Here is a 23,915-nt window from a genome sequence, read left to right as displayed (position 1 = left end):
GGATTACTTTACAGATTTCTCCTACAATTTCTTCAGAGACTCCTTCTGTGATTCCTCTTATTGTTCCTTCCTGATGGAATAACTAAAATAATACTACACAAAAAAAAATAAAAAAATCTTACAAGAACTCTCAAGAAAATCACTGGGATTAATTCCTAAAGGAAAGCCGAGAAGAATCATTAAAGGAGTCAAAGAAGGAATATTAAAAAAAAAATGCCATAACAAATGCCAGACGAAATGTTGGGAAATGTCCCTGAAGGAAACTCGGGAAGGATCAATGAATCTATCCCGAAAAAAAAAAAGAATCCTATCGGGTAAAACAGCTGAAGGGGTCCCGGAAAAAAATGCGGAAAGAAATCCAAAAAAAAAATAATATCAGGAGAAATCAACGAAGAAATCCCTGGAGGAATCTCTGAAGAAATTCAGGGAGGAATCCTAGATGGAATCCCTCGATGAATCTTTGCCGGGAAATTTTTTTTTGAAGAAATCCCGGGAGAAATCCCAAAAGGAATCAAATGAGAAATGAGAAACAGGAAACCCGGAAGAAATCCCTGAGAATATCCATGAGGAATTCCTGAATGAATCTCGGGAGGATACCTGTAAAAAGGTCGGAAGGAATCCCGGACTAAATCTCTAAAGAAATTCCGTTAGAAATCAATGAAGCAATGTCGGAAAGAATCCCGAAAAAAAGGAATCCCTAAATTAATATTGGGAAAAATCCATAAAACAAATAACGTAAAAAAATGACGAAATTCAGGGATATATAAATGGAGGAATTCCTAAAGTAAGCTGGTGAGGAGTCCCGGGAGAAAACCCGGAAAGATCCTTGATGCAGTTTCGGGAATAATCCGTGAGAGAATTCCGGAAGAAATCCGTAAAGTAATCTCGGGATGAATTTATGAAGGAATCCCGGGAGAAATATCTAATGGAAGGCCGAAAAATGTCCTTGAAGTGATCCCGGAAGGGATCAATGATGGAATTCCGGTGAAAATGCCGAAAGAAATCCCTGAAAAGGAGAAATCAAAAAAGAAATCCCGGGATGAATCTTTGGAAGAACTCTGCGAGAAATGCCTGATGGTAACCTACAAAACATGTTTAACCCTTCAGCGCGCGCTGTTGTAAAAAGTACCGTCAAGGCACCATTCACCGTGGATCTAAGACGATTCGGGGCAAATAACGGCTGTCATTTGACACTAGCCTTATAAACATTGTTGGTGCCGCTTTTAATTGCCTTTATTATAGGTTAAAATTAAAGCAATATCCACAGAAGTAGAAAATTTTTCACAAAATTTGGTGATATAGTACAATTAGTAAAGGGTAGTAGGGTCGCCTGATTCCGTTGTAGGTCACCATTCACCGTGGTAGTACGGACCCATTCACCGTGTATGAGAAATTTTATTCTACTTTGTTTAAAAATGATCAAAACAACCCAGCCAAGGTAATTTTCTTCGTTTAAATTCATTTCAAGTAATAACTTGCAAGATTTTATTAGAAAAACGAATGTTCAAATTTTTTATTTTTTCTAGATATATAGGACAATATGGGGCACGGTGAATGGAGACCATTGATTTTTAGGGTACCCATTCACCGTGCCTTTTTGTTTCGATCAAAAAAAAACGATCAATTCTGACTATACATGTCAATGGTTGCTCCTCCGTGATTGATCTGAACTGGTACCAATTGCACTGAGATCCAACTGAATAAGGGGCTGGGACATTCCACTTATTCTCAAAGTGCAACTTTAGCAGCTCATGCATATTTGATCAATAACGGCGCCGGCCAAGTCCTTATAGTCAGCTGGGAAGGGAAAGGAATGTTAAAGTGTACTGGTTGTTGCTACCAAGCATGGGAAAACTCATTCGCTCACCCGAATGCCGGCGATGCAAAATAGCCAAAAGAACGCAAACAACGCTACACTGAGTGAGAGCACGGCGCACCATGAACGAACGCAACACGAACGACTCGCCACCGACGCCACCGAAGCGAATCAGGAGAGAAACAAATAGAGTGTGAAATGAATCAGCTAGGATCGGTGTATACGAAAAGAACGTTCGCTCTCTTAACTACCGAGTGGCATTCAGTTGATTGAATCAAAACGCGCTCACTGATTCAATTCCCAGTACTGAATGCTTCTACCGAACGCTAAATGAACGTTCCAAAACGAATGCTCTCGCACCCGACTCAGAATGCAAACATTCGTTCCATATTGGTTCGTTCGTCTTCGGCACACAGACTCAGTAGCGATTCATTCGGCCGTCGTTGCTTTCGTCGCTCGGTGCTCGGCGATTCAAAAGAATGGGCAATGAATGTGGAAGGATTTTACTTGGCTGGGGGAGAAGCACACTCGCATCAGATTGTGCATGGTTGTGAGTGAGGGATACGCAATAAATGAATGATTTTTTCCCATCCTTGGTTGCTACTAGAGACCGAGAGCACTCTGCGTCCCCACAACCCGCACGGACTGGGGTATTTGTTAGACGGAAAGGATGGGAGATCTGGGAGTCACCGTTGGGTCGGTGATGCGATCCATGGATAGGGGTTATTTATAGTGATCGTGATAGATTGTGTGGTGAATAAGGTGAATAAGATCAAGCGGCACAGCACGCTTTGGTTGCATAACTTATAGGCGTTATATATACACTGTGCTGTGAGTAGAAGTTGGAAGGGAGGGAAACGACTTTTTTTCAATTCGTTTCTGGTTCTAGCGATGGCTATGAACATATGAATATACATGAGTAGTATATGTAGAGAAGAGAGAGCGAGAGGGATTGAACCCATGACCTTCTGCATACAAATCAGAAGCGGTAGCCACTAGACCACCAAGCCCGTCACAGGTACCCATTCACCGTGCCTTTTTGTTTCAATTAAAAAGTACGAGTAATCGTACTTTCTTGTTAAACTTACTTCGGTAATGCAAAATACATACCTGATATGTGAATTTAATTGCTTCTTGGTGGAACAAAAACATTATTACATTTAGTTTATCGCTTAAATCACCTTAGCGCAGTTTTTGTTTTTTCACTATGAATGCAGTGAACGAGCAGAAACCCGCTTCATGTAAACACACTTTAGTGTCAAAATGATACTTTTAAATGTTTCTAATGCGCGTTTTGACATGGTAACAATACATTAGTGTTGTATTGGTGAAATTGAAGGGAAATTGTCATATCATTCAATCATAATATGGAAATAATGAAAAAATATTGGAAGGCACACGGTGAATGGAGCCCCCACGGTGAATGGCGCCTTGACGGTACAACACTACCAAAAAAACTCGCTTTTCGTATACAGCGCGAGCGCGATGCAGTTTAGGTTGCTTGATGGCGCGCGTCCTGGAAGGTTAAGGAATTCATTTATGGAATCACGTAAGAAATCGACGCAAAAATCTCAGGTGGAATCCCTGGAAGGATACCTAACGCAATGCTGGGAGGCATCACTGAAAGAATTCCTGGAGGAATCCATAGAAGAATCAGGGATGATTGTAATAATTCCAGGAAAAATCGAATCGCTATAGGATTCTCTGGAGGAATTCTAAGGTGAAACCTGATAGGAATCCTATGGCAAATTCATGGAGTATTATCAGAAGGAAGTATTGAAAATTAACATAGAAAAAATACATAGAGAAGTTCCAGCAGTATTTAAGAAATATACTTTGTAATGGTTTGCTCAAATCCTAGGTCCACAACAGAATACATACATAGAAGAGGAAATCCCACATTTTGGAAAAAATACTGGTAAAAGAGTTTTGGAAACAGGTTTTAGGTAAATCTATGAGAATGTCTGAGTCGTGATTCAAGATGGATTTCGGTGGTCATTCTTAATTAATTCTGACGGAATTCTGGATTCTGAAGAATCCAAAGCATAATTTATGGATAAATCGGTAGAATCTATAGTTTTTGCAAGAAATCGAGTTGAAATTTCAAAGATAATGCTAGGAACTATCCTATAGATTCTTTCTGGTATTAATGCAGTTTTAGGTAGTTTTAATAATTCTTAAATGTTCTTAAATGCTGTAAAAGTTATTATTATTTTTTTAATCTTATTCGAAAAAGTACCTTTTTCTGAGCCACTACCTATGATTTATTTCAGATGTTTTAAACTTTATTTTGTTAAAATCAATTTCATAGATTTTTTGATATCACCTTTTGACAGCAGGGCAATCCGACGAGGGGTGATTCATCAAACCGTACAAACTTCAAATTGATTTTTAAATAGGTTCCCAGGCACCAAAATTCGATAAAAATTTGATTTTGGCCCAGTTTGGCGTGCACATCCACTCACTGGATAACTGACACTGAGGAAGATGACATGGTTAGTCGAAATACGCGTATCTGTCAAAGGATAAGCAAAAGAGGGCGGAGCTAAATGGCACAATAACTGATTACACTCATTCGCATTCAAACTGTTATCTTATTATTGGAGGTACCATCAATAGTTGATAGAGTAGACAATTCAAATACGTACACTATTTTTTGCTCATTGCCGGATATGATCATACATAGTATATAAACGAAATCATCCGTCATACATCCACATTAAAAACCCATTGCAAAAACCGGTCTGGCAAATTTAAAAGGACACTCGAACGAATCTCGAGCTTCTCAGCCAAACCCGCGACGAGCAAGAAAATCAATACAGAATCCTTTTGGCACTACGACCACTGCATGCAAGTGTGTACGTAGGATTCCAAAAAATGTAATATCATTGCAAAACACAAATACAAACCTACCGGAAGAAGCTGCCGAGCCCCGATCTGCTGCAAAAACGTCCGTTATGTTGTTGATGACTGGCCTGGCGGCTCCCGTATGATGTGCGTAGTGTAGTATGCAATTAAAGCGCCATCCACAGCAAACGAGGATATTTAAATCCGCAGCTAACACCGCTCGTTCGGTACTTTAACGTATATTCAGTAACTGCCAATTTGGACTTCCAAATCACTATTCACCGTCTTCGACGGACAAATTACCCCCACCACTGCCACCAATACCACCCAGTCGCATGGGTGAGCGCACTTACTGCGGCCACAATACTTAATTTTTACTCGCTTTACGCAATACGTCGGAAAAAGCACTTTACACTTTTATTTTCGTTGTTTTTTTTTCTGTTTTCCTTCACAATTCACCGCTTAGCTGAATGATGACGCCCGGAGATACATTTCAGCTCATCACAACACTACTGCTGGGTATTGACTGATGTATGGTTCACTTTCGATTTTTTTTTCGCTTTTATGATCACTTTCAAACAACCGCTTTGCTTCGCACACAGTGCAGTGCAGCGCTCTTTGGGCGGAACGCACTCGGTTCAATATTTTCGTTAATTGTTTTTTTTGTTACTCTTTGCAAGATTACATTCATGCACTGTCTACTCGGTGCCACCTAGCTATCTGCATGGTGGTGTCTGTCCGGATCTGGAAACTGCATTCAAACAACACCACTGACTGACTGAGGCTCACTCACTGACTGCCGCCGTGCTGAGTGCCGCTGCTGAATGGGGAGAGATTGATGTTTGCATGGATAAAAGCGATCTGCCAAAGAAGGTACACATACACACTGCTGGATTGTTCGTTACGACGATACGGGCACAATGGAGAATTGGGAGGCAAAAATGTGTTCATAAGTCTGTTTGGTCGATAAGTTAGCGCAAGATGCTTCAACAAGGAATATTTAGAATTACAGCTTGTACAGCCTTTCAGATCTCTAGGAGCAGGTCGAATGTATTCTATTTTGCATTAGAAAGGCACAACAAACAGGTTTTTAGGTTTTGATACTGGAATCGTGACGTGATATTTCTGTAAAGTTTATGTCGCAGGTCCTATCCTATCAACCTATTTGAAATGCTTAGAACAGCTTAGAACGCATTATCGATCATCACATCCGCGATGCTCATCTGGCTAGCATGCATCTTCATGTGAACTAACATGCCTGCTAGGTTGGGTAAACATTTGGTTGGGTTGTATAAGAAAATTTATATTTGATCACATTCATTGATCTGATCAAGGTTTTCAGGTGCTGTTCGAGGTCTTAAATGACTATGCAAAATTTGGACAAGAACGGTTATGTCCACGCTTAGCGCATCGCAATTGAAGTTTGTATGGGATTTTACACGAGAGAACATGCTTTTTTGTACATTCTAGGCTATAATATATTATATTAACATTTTCGGTTACATACTTTCCGAAGAAGTTGATTCCCTAACAAAACAAATGCAAAAAAAAAACGTTTTCCCATATAAAATTCCATACAAACTTTCATTAGATGCGAAAAGTGCAGGGATAACTTAACATAAACTTGCCGGCTGTTCGGGCTCAAAAGAAGTTAGTCTTCAATATAAATTTCTATTCCCGATCAGCCTCTAGATAGCCGTGTAGTGTCGGGTAGCAGTTTCTTCAAATAGCTAAGAATATCACTACGGATTGCCTGATCTGGTGGTAAAACTCCACCAAACAGGCGACCCCTAATTCATGGTGTAAAGCGGCTTAATATAGACATTTGCAATATCGGTGAAAAACCTACTAAAAAGTGTAGAATTAGTATTAGTCAAAATACACGCAAATAAAAACCACAAAAAAAAACTTTCTCAAATGCAATCAGACAAGAGGTCTTGGATTTAACACTGTGCAATGCTGCAATCTATAACAATATCACAAACACTTAATCTTCAATTGGTGTGGTGGAGGTTATTCTAACATGGGATTTAGAAATTCCAGGAAGATAAACTGGGATCAATATGTAGAATTTTTGAACTCACATTCACTTACAATGGTAGAAACTATCGATTCAACACAAAAGTTAGTATTATTTTCTCAAAGGGTAAATGGAAGTATCATCAATTCCAGTTGTCCCACTATAGAACCGTCTTGTACTAGAGACGTGCCATACAAAAACGAAATACGAAAATCTTGGGTGTCGACATGTGAAAACATAAACAGTACTCCTCTAGCCGCAAGAATACAAAAAACGCTTGCAAAAGATCATGCAAATGAATTGGGAAATCTGAAACGTGACGATGAGCTTTTACCAAAAAAAAATCCTCGTGAAACTTTGGATTTAATTATGGAAACTCATTTTCCAATTATCACTCAATCACTAATTGAGATGTTCAAGACTAGTTTGAGATTGAATTACGTTCCATCAAAATGGAAACTTGTAAAAGCAATTACTGTCTGAAAATTTTTGCCTGCGCGTGTATAAAGCACCACAGCTGCATAGCAGATGTTCCGAGGTTTCACGTTCCATATTACAGAAACTACAGATATCACTCTAAATCTGGCTAATATTTTAAAAGTGATACCTGCTGGGCAATGTCCAGTTACTAGGTTAGTGTAAGTATATAGAATTCTCTTCTTGAGGTCTAAAAACTTTTTGGTTGTGGAGCGGACCTGGTGTGATGGTTAGAACACTTGACTATCATGCCGAGGACCTGGGATCGAATCCCACTCCCGACAAACTCACTTAATGTGAGTTCTTCCTTCGGAAGGGAAGTAACGCGTGGGTCCCGAGATGAACTAGCCTAGGGCTAAAAATCTCATTAATACAGATAAAAAAAAAATTTAGTTTTAGAAGCATTTGGTGTAAATCGTTTCGACTGATTGCAATTTTTGATATCACCCCCCCCCCCCCTCTCTTTCGCTCTCTCTCTCTCTCTGTCTCTCCCTCTCTCTGCTTAGCTCAGTATTTCAGTTCCATTTTTATCGTGCAGTTTGATATATGTATCTACCGCAGAATGTTTCTCAGACAGTAAACTGTAGACTGGAACCACTTTTAGCAAGCTCGTCTACCATATCATTCCCTTCACTGAATTCAGAACCTGCCACAACCTTCGCAATGACAGGATGTATTCCCAGACAGGCTTTGTAACGCTTACAAGCGTACACTGCTTTTACTGGCCCTCTTGGCATGTCAGTCCCATGTTGTTTCTAATGTGAATCATATTTTTGTCTCTCACGAGCTCATTTAAAATAAATTTGACAATTTTCTCGCCTCATTTCACAGCTCAATGTACCACGAAAAGTTTATGCATCACATGAATATTTTTTTTTTATCGGAAGTTTCTGCTGTCGGAGATACTTTTGAAGTTTTTGTGTTCGAGCACTGTTTGACGACATTATCAAGTCAGGAGAAAGCCGTCCAGGTTTTCCACGGATACATCACATTCAACATGGGATAACAAGTCAGGAAGCAGACATCGATCGGCAAGTGCCGGTGATACCCGCCGTACGACTTCCAAGGTGGTCTTATCGAGTCCGGAGTCTACGTCCGAGTTGTAACGAAGTAGTCTGCCTTGTAAACCAGCAGTTAGGTGACATAGGTCGCCATTAAGGTCAGATCTTTTTTTTTTATATAGTATTAATATTTTTCAATGAGTGCTTTCTCAGCCCAAACTAAAACAAAACAATATTTAGAATTCAATTCGATACAATTCTTTTACCTATGCTTTCGAGTGAATTCAGTTCCTGTGTATTGGTTTGAGTTTTGAGGGCGTTATGAGATATTTTTAAATCCTGTTGAACTCAAAGTTGCCCTCATAGTTTTCAACACAATAAACTTTTTGACCTTTCGACATTTTGCCCATTACCCATCAAGATTATATGTATTAGTAGTCTAATCTGCAAAAGTTTTGATTCGAAGTCCTATCATTCTGATCGGGAACTCATAATCACATGATCTGTGTAACACTTTCCTTCCCACAACTTTGAACGACTAAGTATTTTTTGCGTTCCTAAAAAAACGTGCTTAAACAAGATTTCTAATTGGCTTAATTTGCAAATCAATGAATATAATTTAGTTGTATGGAAAGGAACTCTGTTGGCGTTTCATATATTATTTACGGTAAGTTCGTTCCTGCTTATGTTGTTGTGTATGCTTTTTTGTAAAAAAAAGATGGGTCTTAGTTTTTGTATACTTATTGAATGTTTTCATTCATGAAAGAGAAAAATAGGTAAGTTATGAGGGAGAACTATGATATGATACCTTTTGATATTATAAAACATTTGGTATAAAAAAACTAGTTTTGGAAGTGGAGGGAAATAAGAGTTGTCAGTCGAAACATAATGGTTGGGAAGAGTGGAGATGCCAACTTCTTATTATAACTTTTATGTGAAGAATGACAGATTCTTCTTTTTCACATTCATTGGGACATCCTCCATTGCAATGGCTTGCACTATATATAATTGTATGATTTTGGTTGTATAGTTATAATGTTTTGCTTGATCAAATCACATTGGATGGACAGCCCATTGCTATCGGGCTTAGTACCGTGCTACAATGAATGGAAACAATCATCATCATCATCATCATCATCATCATCACATGAATACATTTTTTTTAAACACTTGGAGTTATAATGCAAAAAGTAGGCACTTTGAAAAACAACATGGGACTGACATGCGAAGCATGCCTCTATGCTGCTTACTGCTTGACTATCTGAGAAAATACAAATATTTTTATATCTGTATTTCCTCTCAAGATAAGTATTTACGCTTTTTTTTCAATATTTGCTTGAAGCACCGTAGGCTAGTGTTCTCATCATCATTTATGCCAGGACCGTCGACTCGGCCGTAGATTCCTGCTTCTGTTTTTATCCCAACTTTTGAGCCATCTCTATAGAATTTGATTGAACCTTGACAAACCTCCGACTTGGGACCTCCGACTTCCTTAACCTGCGCGAGTGTCACGTAACTTGTAGGGTACATAATGGTTCTCCACACAGGTTACCTCCAGTCTTTAATCATTTTCATTACTGGCCTATTTGAGGAAGTATTGTGAAATGCTCCGGTGATCAACAAGATCACCTGGCATCAACTTTTTAACTCGTTCCAGTCTCAACAATTTATTTTCTGCTTCTAATTGCATGTACTCATGCAAGGGTAGCAGATTGAGAATCGCATCTAAAGCATTTGATAGAATGCTGGACATACATTCCGTAATAGCAGTGGACACAAGACGTTGATTTTTTGCAAGATTTGACTTTATGATAGCTTCTTTTGTTTTTGGCCACGTCACTTTTGGGCGGATTATAGCTGTGTAAATCCACATTATTATTTTTGGTTGCAAGCACCAGTTTCCGTTAATAGTTCTAGAGCAAAACCAAACCATGCCTCACCGACACGAACTCATTTTGAGCATTCCAATTCAGTTTGACATCCAGAATCAATCCTAAATATTCGACCCGATCACTAGGATGAATTTGTATTCCTCCAAGTCGGAAACCTCTTAGGTTAATTTTCCTACTCCTAGTGAAGGAGGCAATTATGTACGACTTTTGAAGGGTTGACGTTGAGGCCCGCCTTAATACACAACGAATGTGTATAATTCTCTTCGAATCGCCGTAATTTCATCTCACTAGACTATTTCTAGACCAACATGTGAAAAGGGCGGATATCCAAAATGTTAGAATCAAGAAAAACGCTTGCAAAGTTTCACAAACTAAAACTAATTCCTATTTAACACTTTGTGCGTGTGCACTCAATCTTTTTCGTTGTTTTAGAAGAAAACACTATCCTCTTGGTGATTTTATGTCAAAAAGTACAAACAAGCGTTTTTCCTTGAAGAAAATGAATGAAATGAAAATTACGCCCAAATAAAAACTCATTGGTCATTACGCCCGATATGCTACGCCGCTTGGTCGCCAGCACTGGAATTACGCCTGGTCAATATTACCTAGAATCGATCGCTTTTGTTGTTACGCCCGAAGAAATTTTGTATCGAAGTTTGTGGAATGCAATAGATTGTGAACCTAATCCACTGCAATAAATTGATTTTGAAGCTTTCTTAACTAAAAGTAACAAATTGAAGTTTATCTGACTTTGGACAATGGAGGAGGAAGGAAATTTTCTCTTGACGTTGCCTACGATGAGTGGTAAAAAAACAATGAGTAAAATGCAACGGAAATCATATTTCGATTGAAATCTATATTCTAGCTCTTATCTATGAACAACACTCTTTACAGTTTATCTAGTATCGTACAGCATAGGAGGGAGTTGTCCCTTCCATTGTCCATAATGCACGTTGAAAAAAATATATAGCTACAGTACCGATGGGGAAGCGCAGGCAGCATATTATGTTCCCAACAAGCCCGTGCACAAGGGAGGGATTTTAAGGGTTAAATTCCTCTCATTGCCGATACTCTATACACGGCCTCCTCCACCCTTTGCTAAAATTGGGTAAAACCCCTCCCTTGTCGCCTTTTCTGTGCACGGGCCTGGTTCCCAATATCACCTTTTGCTAAATCTACCTGTCTATAACCTATGCCGGTCAATAGATTTGAGACCATTCGCTAACATTTTTATCATTGAAGCTTTACCAGGTGCATATCATCCAAATGTGGGTCCTTTGGAGAAAATATATCCTGAATAGACATTGAAGGCATATTATCGCCACTTATTGCAGTTAGTCAGCGACTATCCAACTAAATTTTCTATCCAGTTTCTAACTTTCTTCACAGTTCTTTGTCTGTCGATAGCGATCGCCATCGATTCAAAAGAAATCGATATCAATCGACACCAAAATCTCTCACTGGTTGGCCGGGATATCTTCTGCAAAGCCCACAACTTCGAAACACTTTTTCTTCCATTCCAGAAAAAAATCCTAAAAATTTTACCAATTTTTACCACCAACTCACCACTGTGCTACGGGACGAGACTATTTTGTTGTTGTTTACATTCGACGGGTGGCGGCTCGGCCACGGCCAAACGGGACTTGCTCTTCAATCGACTGCTCACGCACACAACTACATTCTCATTCTCCAGTTCCAGTAGGTAGCTGCACATCGTTACATCACAAACATATCCATACGCAACCCAGCAGTGCATTGGTGTTGGTGCTATTGCGAATTTCGATTACGGATGTTGCGTGAAACTGCTGCTCGACGACGGCAGAAGAAGCACACCATCAAAAGCCAGTCGGTAAGCGAGCAAGCGAAAGAAGGCCCTTCACCTTTTTCCTTCTGCCGTCGCAGCAGTCTGTCAACGTTTCCTTGCGTCTGTCGTTCAGCTCAACCACAGAGGCAGCTGCCGAGCGCGGCACAGTGGCGGATCCATGTACAAAACCTCAAAATTTGAGATATGATTTAAACTTAACAATATTTGAGGTTTAAATTCAACATCCCACATAAACAACCATAAGACGTGCTTAACCACCCATTCGGGATACAATTCGAATAGAATGCGGTATTGTTGAACCGTCTACATTACGGTCCGTGTAAGCTGTTGGTTTGTTTGGGGCCGTGCAAAAATTATTTCGTCACGCTTGGGAAGATTCAAATATTACGTTAGCAATAGCTCATTGAGGTATTTTATCAATACTTGCTAAATACCAAAATAAGTTATTTTCAATGCCTGGGTAACCGATCAATACCTGGTCTTGGTATGATACCTGACTTTAGTATTCTGCAGTTATGTGTCAGTTATTCATTCTTGCTCGGGTCGTCACGTAAAAAAAAGTGAGGTCGCATACAATACGTGTGACAAAGGGAGGGGGGGGGGAGCTAAGCTGGAATTGATGTGAAATATGGCACTGCATTGTTTTGATTTTGTATGGAATTTTGACGTTTCTTGGCCTTGTTGTTTGCAAAATTTCTGCAAGAGTGAAATAGAAGGAGAGAATTTCGTGCAGTGCCCTATAGGATATTTTCGAAGACGGCTAATAATTCTAGATTGAGTTTAAATAAGGGCGAAAGTAACATGAGAGAGTTCTCTCATGTTACAAGATGCAAGTAAGGATGCACTTTTTGGGCATAAGTCGCTAGGTTGCGATGCAATCTAGCGTCTAAGTGTAAAAAAGTTCGATTGAATTTGAATTTTGTCACTTTAATTTGCAGAAGAGAGAGTCGATGAAGAGAACTCGCTCATGTTACTTTCGCCCTTATTTAAACTCAATCTAGAATTATTAGCCGTCTTCGATATTTTTCAACTTAAATCCCAAGTCAGAAATAAACACGTAGTTTACGCATTAAAACGTAAGCCTTTAGTTTAGCAAAAAGTGTTGAACTAAAGGCTTACGTTTTACTAAATTAATACAAATACAAAATGCAAAAATTATTCTGAGTCAGAAATACATTAAATTAAATTTTGAAACAGTGAATAGATTATTTAGATTTTATCCTACCTCAGGCCACTGTGCAATGGCTGGTCTACAAAAAGACCGAGCTTGTATGAGTGTTCTGATGCTTGTATTCTGTGGCCTGCCAACCAGGATTTTTCTCCAGTTGAGCCAAAAAAAGGCGAGACACTCCTTCTTCCACTAAACTTTAGTTTCACTATATGAAAAATTAAAAATATTTACCTTTGGATAGAAAGTTTAACTCAACTTGATCATCATTAATTTCGTAACGTAAACCATAACACGTCTTATCCTTGCAGCACTAACTGAAACTTAGCATCACTGACTTCCTTGGCCAATCCTCTACACTACACTTTTCTGACCGACACATTCAATAAAATCCAGCATCCCAACATCACTTTCGGCCAAAAGCCGTCCACACTCCACTATAACACCAGCTCAAACCTCAGTTTCGAATCCTATCAATCTTCCATCATTTTCGTAATCCATAACAATCGCACGAAAAACGCGCAGTTCACTTTTATTATTCCACAAAATTCAAAATTTCAATCAACCGCGACGCCCATCAACGCGATATCCGCTGCGACAAGACTCACATCATTCCGCACAAACAGCTCGAAAATGACTGCGAGAAAGTCGTCGTCCCTTCTGGCTGGAAGCGAAGGCAGCACAGCAGTCATGCAACTGGACGCACTCACACTTGTGCAAGGATTCCTCTCGCAAAGTGAGAGAAACTCTGTACTTAAACAGCAATGGTGTAAGTAGAGTAAAGAATCAGAATCAAAAAGATTGGCGGAGCTACACGGTTGTAGGAATCTACACGCAAAAAAATCTACGGTAAAAATACCAATATTTGACGTAAAATCGAAAGAAATTTGACTTTGTTTTGGCCGCAATGAGAATGTATGATTGTTTTTACAATCCTGTAATATTGATCTGTTCCTCAATCAGAAATCTGATTGAAAAAACTATAGTTTCAGGCTTCTGACGTGGGTTGTCAAGCTTGCCATCTACAATATTATGGTAATTTCAAAAATAGCTTACTTTTACTTTCAATAATATATTCATTGGTAAACAACATGCTTGTTTTTTCTCTGGATTGTTATTATTTATATTAAAAAAAAAAACCGATTTAATCCACCTATGGTGAACATTGGCGAAACTACGGACTTTTACCAGGGGGTGCACTACAAACAAATATTCATTAGTTCATCCATTCATCATTCATCGCCCCATATCTCACAACAGTGCAGTAAAATTCTAGGGGGTGCCTGGCACCCCCGGCACCCCCAGTAGTTTCGCCTATGATGGTGAACAGAACCCTTCTTACACTTATTAAAACTATAGTTTTATTATTTGTATTTAACTTATTTATTTTGTGTAATTGACCAAAAGTTCTAAAATATATTGTGTATTTGGCATCTAGTGGATTGGTTTCCAAAATAGCATCATGGACCATCGAGAAATGCCAGACACCTCCTAGAATCTTGTATGGAATGTTTAAAAAATAGCTTACATATTCTGGAATATTGTATCTTTTGTTAACTGCCAAAAGATCTTGAATCGATTAACAAATGGGTAAGAAAATCAGCGAGATACACTTTGTCTAATATCTCTTAATCAGTCGATTAAATTAGCTCCGAAGTACTTGGTATTCATTTTTATGGTGTAGAAAGGACAAAAATGATACATCTACTAAGTTAATCAGTTTTGGCATTAGCTAGTTATTTTGGCTGTAAGGTTCTTGCATTTTCCCACAATATACAAATTAAAAGATTTCATTTAACATATTGTTAGTTTTCATAGAATTCCAATGTATTTGTAATTTGTTATTTATAATTTTGTTGAAAACAATAACCTGCTAGTATACACTTTATATCGCCCCCTTAATGCTAGAACTAGGTAACTCGTTTTGGAAAGTACGTGTAAAAATGGCTGGTAAAACTTATCCTGCTATAAAAACAAACACTTTGTTGGTCTTAAATGAAGCATCATTATGTGTTTTTGTAGTTTCAATCGACAAACTTTTGTTTATTGTGGTGAACGTTCAGATGTAAACAAATTGCTCGCGATTTCGCAAAACCAGTTACCTAGTTCTAGCATTAAGGGGACGATATGAAGTCAGCATTATTTATTGAAAAATAATTTCCCATAGACAGGCAGGTAGACTGGTCAAAAACTCATGCAAGATAACAAGTGAATATAATAATAAAAGAATTTATTGAAATACTCTTCGTAAGATATCTCAGTAATCAAATGTCAAATCGACATAACATTTCAGGGCCTCTTACAAGGATATTGTAGTTTTCATTTGGTGCTAAGAGAACCCAAATCAATTGACAGGCGGCTGAGATATTTATTATGGTACCCTTGGCCAAAAATCCCTCTAAAAGTTAACCTGTATTACTCCCAAGGGCTCTTTGAAAGATATCTCGGTAACCCAATGTCCAATCCTAATGAAATTGTATAGGGTTCTACTAGAATGTTGTAGCTTTCATTTGGTGCAGGAGAACCGAAATCGGTTGACAGACGGCTGAGATATTAATTATGATACACTTGGTCGAAAATCTCAAAGTTTAGTTGTATAAATCCTATGTATTCTTCAAAAGATGTCTCTGTAACTAAATGTCCAATCGAAATAAAATTTCTGGGCGATCTACTAGGATGCTGTAGCTTTCATTTGGTGCCAAGAGAACCCAAATCGGTTGACAAACGGCCGAGATATTTGGTCAAAAATCTTAAAAAGTTTAGATGTATGACTCATAAGTACTCTTCGAGAGATATCTCGGTAACCAAACGTCCAATCGAAAAAAAAATCAATAGCTTTCTACTAGGATGTAGTAGCTTTCATTTGCTTCCAAGAGAACTCAAATCGGTTGACAGACGGCTGAGAAACGTGCGTGACTTTTTTTGTAACGCACATACACACACACATACACATACACACACACACACACACACACACACACACACACACACACACACACACACACACACACACACACACACACACACACACACACACACACACACACACACACACACACACACACACACACACACACACACAGCTGGTAAGGGTGGGCCTGAAAAAGCTGGCCCGTCCCGGAACGATGGGAACAAGGGGTTGCGACCATTGGTGGGCCCTCAGCAGCCACAGAGCAGGGCGATCCAAGGAGAGGACCCTCCTTGGACAAAGGTAGAGCGGAAGAGGAAGAAGAAGGTGAATCCGCAGGTAGAAGTGCAGGACGCTAAGCCAAGGCGTAGGAGGGCAGGTGCCAGGCGCGAGAAAGGCGACGTGAGCGGTGTGAGCAACGAGAGAAATTTTATTCTCTTTTCAATCGCCTCCGTGAAGAACAGGGGCTTCAACGTCAGAAGCGGTGTGGTGAAAAGACAAAAACTCACGTTCGTTGGGAGCATCGGAATTTTTGCAACCGTGCTTGAGACACAATAATGCAAATACGGTAGAAAGTGTGAAATTGGTTTCTGTAGTAAGGTTCATGTCGTCTGTTAGACCAAGTGTTACAACTCGGGCCGGGAGTTAGTACGGGCTTGAGAATATCAATGCTATTCGGCTGCAAAATTCGACAAGATAAAATAGCTCCACAAGTTTGCAAAAAAGAGAATTAGAGCTTTTGAAAAGAAGAAAACTACTTGAGAACTAGTTATTCATTCGTACGCGTAACGTTAGTTAAATTTTCATTTATATTGCGAAAAATCGTAGTACAATTTCCCATCCACTTAGGTTCCTAATAAATTCTTGTTTCCCACCGTATGTTAGTTATTTACCTTTGCATGCTGAGAATTCAGGTTTCATGAAGAGTATTTTATATTTGTTTACTTACATATATCGATGATACTTTCCCCATAGATTGTGTTTTTCGAAGATCTTCCATATGTTAATCTGAAAAAGTTGGTGCTCAAGAATGCGAACCATGCAACATTTTATAGAGAAAACAAAGAAGGAAAAAATGATTAGTAATTACTATGTGTATAGTGTTTATGTTTATGAATAATAGCAGTAACTGTGTTAGTATTAGTGTGTATGTGATCAAATAGGAAAAAAAATCGCCACGAATATCAATAATAATTTAATGTACTTGACACATAATATTAGTTAATTTCCAAGAAAATAATAGTTATTTATGTAACGAGTTGCAAAAAGTTGATTTTTTCAGCACGAGTCGTACATTTATCCAACGAGGCTTGCCGAGTTGGATAAATACGAAGAGTGCTGAAAAAATCGAGTTTTGCAACGAGTTCCATACAAAGTTTTATGCAATGATTTTTTCATAATGCAACCCATTTAAGTTGCATAATGTTCATAATGCAACTCAAATGAGTTGCATTATGAACATTATACAACTATTTTTCATTATGCAACCCATTTCAGTTGCATAATGAGCCAGTTTGGAAAAATTGACCATTATGACACCAATATGAGTTATATAAAATGTAAATTATGATACTGAATTGCATAAAATACTTTGTATTTGCCTTTTAAAATTTCAACATTTGATTAGGACACTGAAAGACGGCCTGTGGTTGAAATTACTATTTTGAGGGTCAATTTAAATACACAACGCCACTAAATTTGTGCAGACTAAATTTCGTTTCATTTCAACAGATTATTGTATTAAATTTTACCATGGACCCGATTTACAATTAAGAAAAGTTTCCGTTGGCAACCGGATTCGAACCAAGAACCAACCAAGCTCGCACGTTACCACTCGGCTATCGAACCGGTTGATATGGGAGGAAACAAAACGCACACATGAGGCGTTTGTGTGTCGATGATCACGTTTTGCCATGGTAAATTTGAAAACATTCTTATGCTTATCATTACCGCAAGCCGTCTTTCAGTGGATGCCGAACCATCTGGGCAGTGGTAACCAACTCGGGCATCCCCCTGTCACCAGGCTTGATGTTCCTCCTGGAAATCAAAAGAGTTTTTCAATGCTCTAGAGCGGTGTTTTGCTTCTGCCTCGTCGCGAGGGAGCGAACGAACCCCAAACTGAGAGGCAATAAGACTGAGCGAGGAAGAGGGGAACGAAAAAGAGCCAATGATTATTTCGGGTATCGGAGTACGATTTTTGCTTCGAGAGTCTTTCTTTGTATGGGAGTGGAACTCCCGAGTGCTTTTTGAGTGTGAGTGGAAGTGAGAAACACAACAAGCAATTATGAGTGTTGGACGAACTCCTCGCTGCGCGACAAGCTCGCGCTCGGTGCTGTTGAGGATTTGCGTTGTGATTTGAGTTTTATTTTCACTCCTCAGAAAATCGCCGAAATCGCTTTCTCATTTTCCTGCGAGGGAGTTTCTGTCAAGTCTGCCTGTCACGACAACTGACCCAAATTCCCGTGCTCGGGTAGATAATGCAAGTATCCCACCGCACAAAATAAATTCGGTCAACCAGTCCGACCGGCCGAGCAACAGCAGAAAAATGCCCAAAATAGAGGCCTCTCCCTAATGTCTTACTACCCTATATATTGACTAATTATTTTCTCAATGTGGTCCACGTCGTCTCGCGGTCATGTGTAGCTATTTTTTTTTAACTTTATGACTAAATATTGAAACTAATACAGTAATAAAAATAATACAAACGATTCAATATTTAAGTTTTTTGTTTAATGGAATTGAACAGAAAATAACATTTATCGCTTTATTAAATACAATGTTGACTGCGAGACGATGGAAGGTGATGCACACAAGAATGCTTGACAGATGGCACTTTATCCGATGAAGTCAATCAAAGTATGTTTCCCCTTCCTTTGCTTAAATCCGCCACCCAAAGCACGCACCCAGTCGGCCATTGAGGAAGCCGTTGGCTGTTGGATCGAATTATTCTGGGACATAAGTGGATTTGATGGTCACTCCTGTCGAACCCATTAATCTAGTGTTATTATATTAGAAAAAAATACAATAAAGTAATAAAGAAATATGTTTTAACAACACTAGCAACAATTGAAACAAGAGGGCCCTCAAAAGACACTCTTCCCTAGACAATATTGATCCAAAGCCCAGGGATTTAGGTATGATTTGTAAAAATGTAGCTAAATAATTTGAGGCTCAATCGTACACAACGCTCTACAGAGCTGACCTTTAAAAAATCAAGTATACATGAAATTGTATGAATTTTGCCTTTCTCGTACACTAAGTGTACTGTAAAGGCTATATGTTCACTCCAAAAATGACTTTTTGATAGAAGGCCCGGAGGGTCGAGTCACATATACCAATCAACTCAGCTCGACGAATTGTGTGTGTGTATGTATGTGTGTATGTGTACAAAAAAACTGACATCACTTTTTGGCAGTAAACCTCAACCGATTTTAATGACCGACGGTTCATTCGACGCGGAATCTGGTCCCATTGTTTCCTATTGAAAATGGTTCGGATCGGCTCAGCCGTTCCGGAGTTATGGCCATTTAGGTGTTCCGGACCAGTACCCTTGGAAGGGGCCATACATAAAAATGTAACAAACATATCATGCGACACGTCAAACTGCGGCATTTTCGATTACCTGATAAACAGTTAGCAACCGGTAGTGTTCCAGAACCGGTTTCGGATGTCCCGCTGGAAGTGGCCAAATATAAAAGTGATCCAAAACTATGCATGCGACACATCAAATCGCGGCTTTTTCGATAACCTGATGAACAGTTAGCAAGAAAATAGTCTGATAACATATCTGAACCGGTAGTGTTACGGAACCGTTTCCGGATGTTTCGCTGGTAGTGGTAAAATATAAAAGTGATTTAAACCCATGCGTGCGACACATCAAACAACGGCATTTTCGATAACATGATGATCAGTTAGCAAGAAAACAGTCTCGGACCCTATCTGAACCGGTAGTGCTCCGGAACCGGTTCCTGGTGTCCCTCCGGAAGTGGCCAAATATAAAAGTAAACCAAATCTATGCATGCAACATATCAAAGCGGGGCTGTTTGATAACCTATTGAAAGCTGGTAAGAAAATAGTCTCAGACTATATCTGAACCGGTAGTGTTCCGGATGCCCTGCTGGAAGTCGCCAAATATAAAAGTGATCCAAAGCAATGCATGCGACACATTAAATCGCGGAAATTTCGATATCCTGATGAACAGTTAGCAAGAAAACAGTCTCAGACCCTATCTGAACCGGTAGTGTTCTGGAACCGGTTGCTGGTGTCCCGCCGGAAGTGGCCAAATATAAAGATGAACCAAACCCATGCATGCGACATATCGAAGCGTGGCTTTTTTTTTGATAATGGAAGGTTGGCATAAAAAAAGACTCAGATTATATCTGAACCAGTAGTGTTTCGGAACCGGTTCCAGGTTTCCCGCCGGAAATGGTCGTATTTAAAAGTGAACAAAACTTATGCATGCGACACATCAAATCAAGTCTTTTCCGACAACTTAATCATCGCTTATCAAGGAAGTAGGCTAAGACCACATTAGGGACTGCCAGTATGTAGTTCCGAAACTAGTTCCGGGTTTCACTCCAAAAGCGGCCATATATAAAATTGAACCAAACCCATGCATGTAACACAGCAAAGCGCGGCTTTTTGATAACCTAATAAACGTTAGCAAGCCAATAGGCTCAGACTATTTATGAGACTACCGGTAGTGTTCCGCAACCAATTCCGGGCCGGAAGTGAAACCAAACTCATGCATTGAGATATCGTGGCTTTTTAGGTAACATGATGAACAGTTGCAAGAAAATAGACACAAGCCATATCAGTGTGTTACGGAACCGATGCCGGGTGTCCCGCCAGAAATGGTCAAATGTAAAAGAGAACCAATACATGCGACATATCAATGACTTATTCAGTAACATGATAAACGGTTAACCAGTACATAATCTCAGACCATATTTGAGAGAACCGATAGTGTTCCAGAACTGGCGATGAGACGAGTAACCCGCCGGAAGTGGTAAAATATAGAGGGGAACCAAACCATAGCGGCGTTTTTGATTTTTTTGATGAACGGTCGACAAGAAAATAGTCTCAGGCCACATCTAGAACTAGTAATAGTATTTCGGAATCGGTTGCGGGTGTTCCATTGGAAGTGAACCACACGGTGTGTCTAAAACCGTTATTAACAAAATAAAATACCCATCTAAGCGGTACCCACCATTCGAAAGATATAGTATCCAGGTATCATCTCTGAAATTTTGAAAATGTTTCATCGAGGGAATTGATAGTTTGAGCGATTTGAAATTTTGGGGCGACTGTCAATGAAACTCTCTTTGAGCTATGTATTAATATTCAATCGTTGTTGTATCACGATCGTGGCCATCAACCCTGTCCCTCATAAATTTGAAATTCAACATTCGAAACGTATGATATTCCAGCATTCTTACTGAAAATTTGAGAACATTTCATCTACGAAATCAAAAGTTATCGTGAATTGAATTTATAATCCAAATCAATAGGGTTCTACAGTAAGTATAGTAAGTAAACGGTTACTATTTACTACAAATAATTAAAACCAATTAAAATTCCCGCTGTTGTAGTCTATAATAGCATTCAAAATCTGGTTGAAATAGGATTTTGATGTCTTGGACGTACAATATCTCCCCCATGTTTAGGCAAAATCGCTGGGAACCCGCTCAGTAGCGTGTTCTCTGAACACACCAAGAGATTTCCCAGTGTATTCTCAGAACTGCTTTATGTGGAACTGCTAAATATGGAACTTTTTAGGAAATTGTTCCAAACTTTGCAATTAACGTGGTATATGAATGATCAAAGAATGGCAAGCGGATTTGTAACAATGCTTATCAGAAATTGAAAAGGGAAAGCAGCATTTTTGTATTGTGTAGAAACGAGTCAGCGAATTGTTAGACGATTTTTTTTATCAGCCTCACGGCATGGTGAAGTAGCGCTGTCATCATTCTTCGTGAAAGTATCTGAGTTTGTAAGCGAAACACCATGTTTGTTGCATAAATGAGCCCCTAGGAGTTGATATTGACTGCCACTCCCCCACCTGCTTTGCACATAACTCTTGGAATACATTGTACAAAGCTGACAAAAATGCAAGTCCTGAAAAGGTACAGTTGTTGTCCATGATGGCTATTGTGAGACATCAGCAACGAACGTAAAAGTATGTCACAAATCAATGGACGCTTTGATTGTGTTTGAAAGACGTCCTAAGCTACACGATCTTTTAAATGTAAGCGTTTAATTAACTATGATGGTATGTATATTAATTATATTTGAAGGCTAGGTTTGGACCGACATGAGAGTTCCTTAAATTTCCGAATTTCTCAAAGTTTCATATTTTGCAGTTTGTCGTAAAGCAGGTCTGAGATGATACTGGAAAATCTCTTGGTGTGGAGAGCAAGCTACTGAGAGCGTTCCCAGCGATTTTTCAGAAACAGATATCGAACGCCCCAGACATCGAAATCCTATTTTAACCAGCTTATGAATGCTGTGATTGATTACAAGAGCGGGAATTTGAATTGGTTTTGGTTATTTCTAGTAAATAGTAACCTTTTATTAGCCATGAATACTGTAAAAACCTAAGGATTTGGATTATAAATTCAATTCACAATAACTTAAATTTCTTAGATGAATTGTTCTCAAATTTTCAGTAAGAATGCTTGAGTACCACACCTTTCGAATCATTATAAAGTACCATACGTGGAATGCCGAAATTATGAGGGACAGGGCGATGGCCACGATCGTGATACAACCGTGATTGAGTATTAATAGTTTAAAGAGAGTTTCAATGAAAATCACCCCAAAACTTCAAATCGCTCCAACTATCCATTCCCTCGATGAAACATTTCCAAAATTTCAGAAATGATAGCTGAATACATCATATTTCGAATGGTGGGTACCGCTCAGATGGGTATTTTATTTTGTTAATAACGGTTTTAGACACACTGTGAACCAAATTCGTGCATGCGACACATAAATTCGCAGCTTTTTCTTAAATTTGCCGAACGGTTAGCAAGAAAATAGCCTCAGATCACATTAATATTCGGCTTTTTAGGTAACCCGATGAACAGTTGACAAGAACATAGTCTCAGTCCATATGTGAGACAACCGGAATCGGTTCCAGGTGTCCCGCCGTAAGTGGTCAAACGTAAAATTGAACAAAACCCATGTAAGCTGCACATCAAATAGCGGAATTATAAAATTGAACAAAATAAATGTCAAAGCGATAAATCAAATCGTGGCTTTTTTGATAGCATGTAAACGTTGGGTAAGATTATAAATGAAGAAATGTTCAAAATCTTCATACCTGAACACTTTTTAGTTTGACCCCCTCTAATCTGCACATCGTTCAAACTAAAAATGGTTCAAACGTCATTCTGCTAATGGAACGGTGTGAAACGGAACGCAGAACCAAAACAAAACACCAAATCAGGTTGCCAGTAGTGTGTTTTTCGATGCTAACAGAGTTGCTAGACGTTCAAATTAAAAATGAACCCCGTTGGTTTGCATGAGGTGCCGTTCAAACGAACGGGGGTAGACGGTATATGCAAGAGAACAAAATCGTGAGTGACCAAAGCGATCTCATCAAATCACACCATTTCAGATTCCTGCGGTGTAAATATATAGTAGGATGGAACAACGTGGAAAAAATATAATTTGATCGCATCAACACCGAATAAAGTTTTTTCAATCTTCAATCTCCTTTCGCCTCTAAAATTACTGCTCACAATTTGGGTGCGGCTGGTTGAGCCCTCACTCTTCTCATTTCGATTGAAATTTAAATGGAAAATTTCCATTTTCTGCTTTTTTCCGTAAGGAGGTCAAATTTCACATGAATCGTGTTACCAATGATACTAAATTATAGCCTAAAGTGTACTAAAAAACTTTGTCGAGGATCACAAAGTGATCTGTGACTGTGAATAAAGTCAACCTTCTTCATGCAT

General features: G+C 39.0%; 1 long non-coding RNA gene across 1 annotated transcript; it reads right to left on the bottom strand.

Moving 5' to 3' along the window:
* Window positions 1–4,968: 4,968 nt before the first annotated feature.
* On the bottom strand, window positions 4,969–13,803 carry LOC134288661 (uncharacterized). The gene is made up of 2 exons (XR_009998086.1): window positions 13,104–13,803; window positions 4,969–5,483 (listed from the first exon to the last, which is right to left on the bottom strand). It is a non-coding gene; the product is annotated as an uncharacterized LOC134288661 (long non-coding RNA).
* Window positions 13,804–23,915: the final 10,112 nt, after the last annotated feature.

Source organism: Aedes albopictus, chromosome 2 (assembly GCF_035046485.1).
Source record: "Aedes albopictus strain Foshan chromosome 2, AalbF5, whole genome shotgun sequence".
Taxonomy (NCBI): Eukaryota; Metazoa; Arthropoda; class Insecta; order Diptera; family Culicidae; genus Aedes; species Aedes albopictus.
Note: the sequence above shows the minus strand (reverse complement) of the source record. Positions and strands in the feature narration are given on the sequence as shown.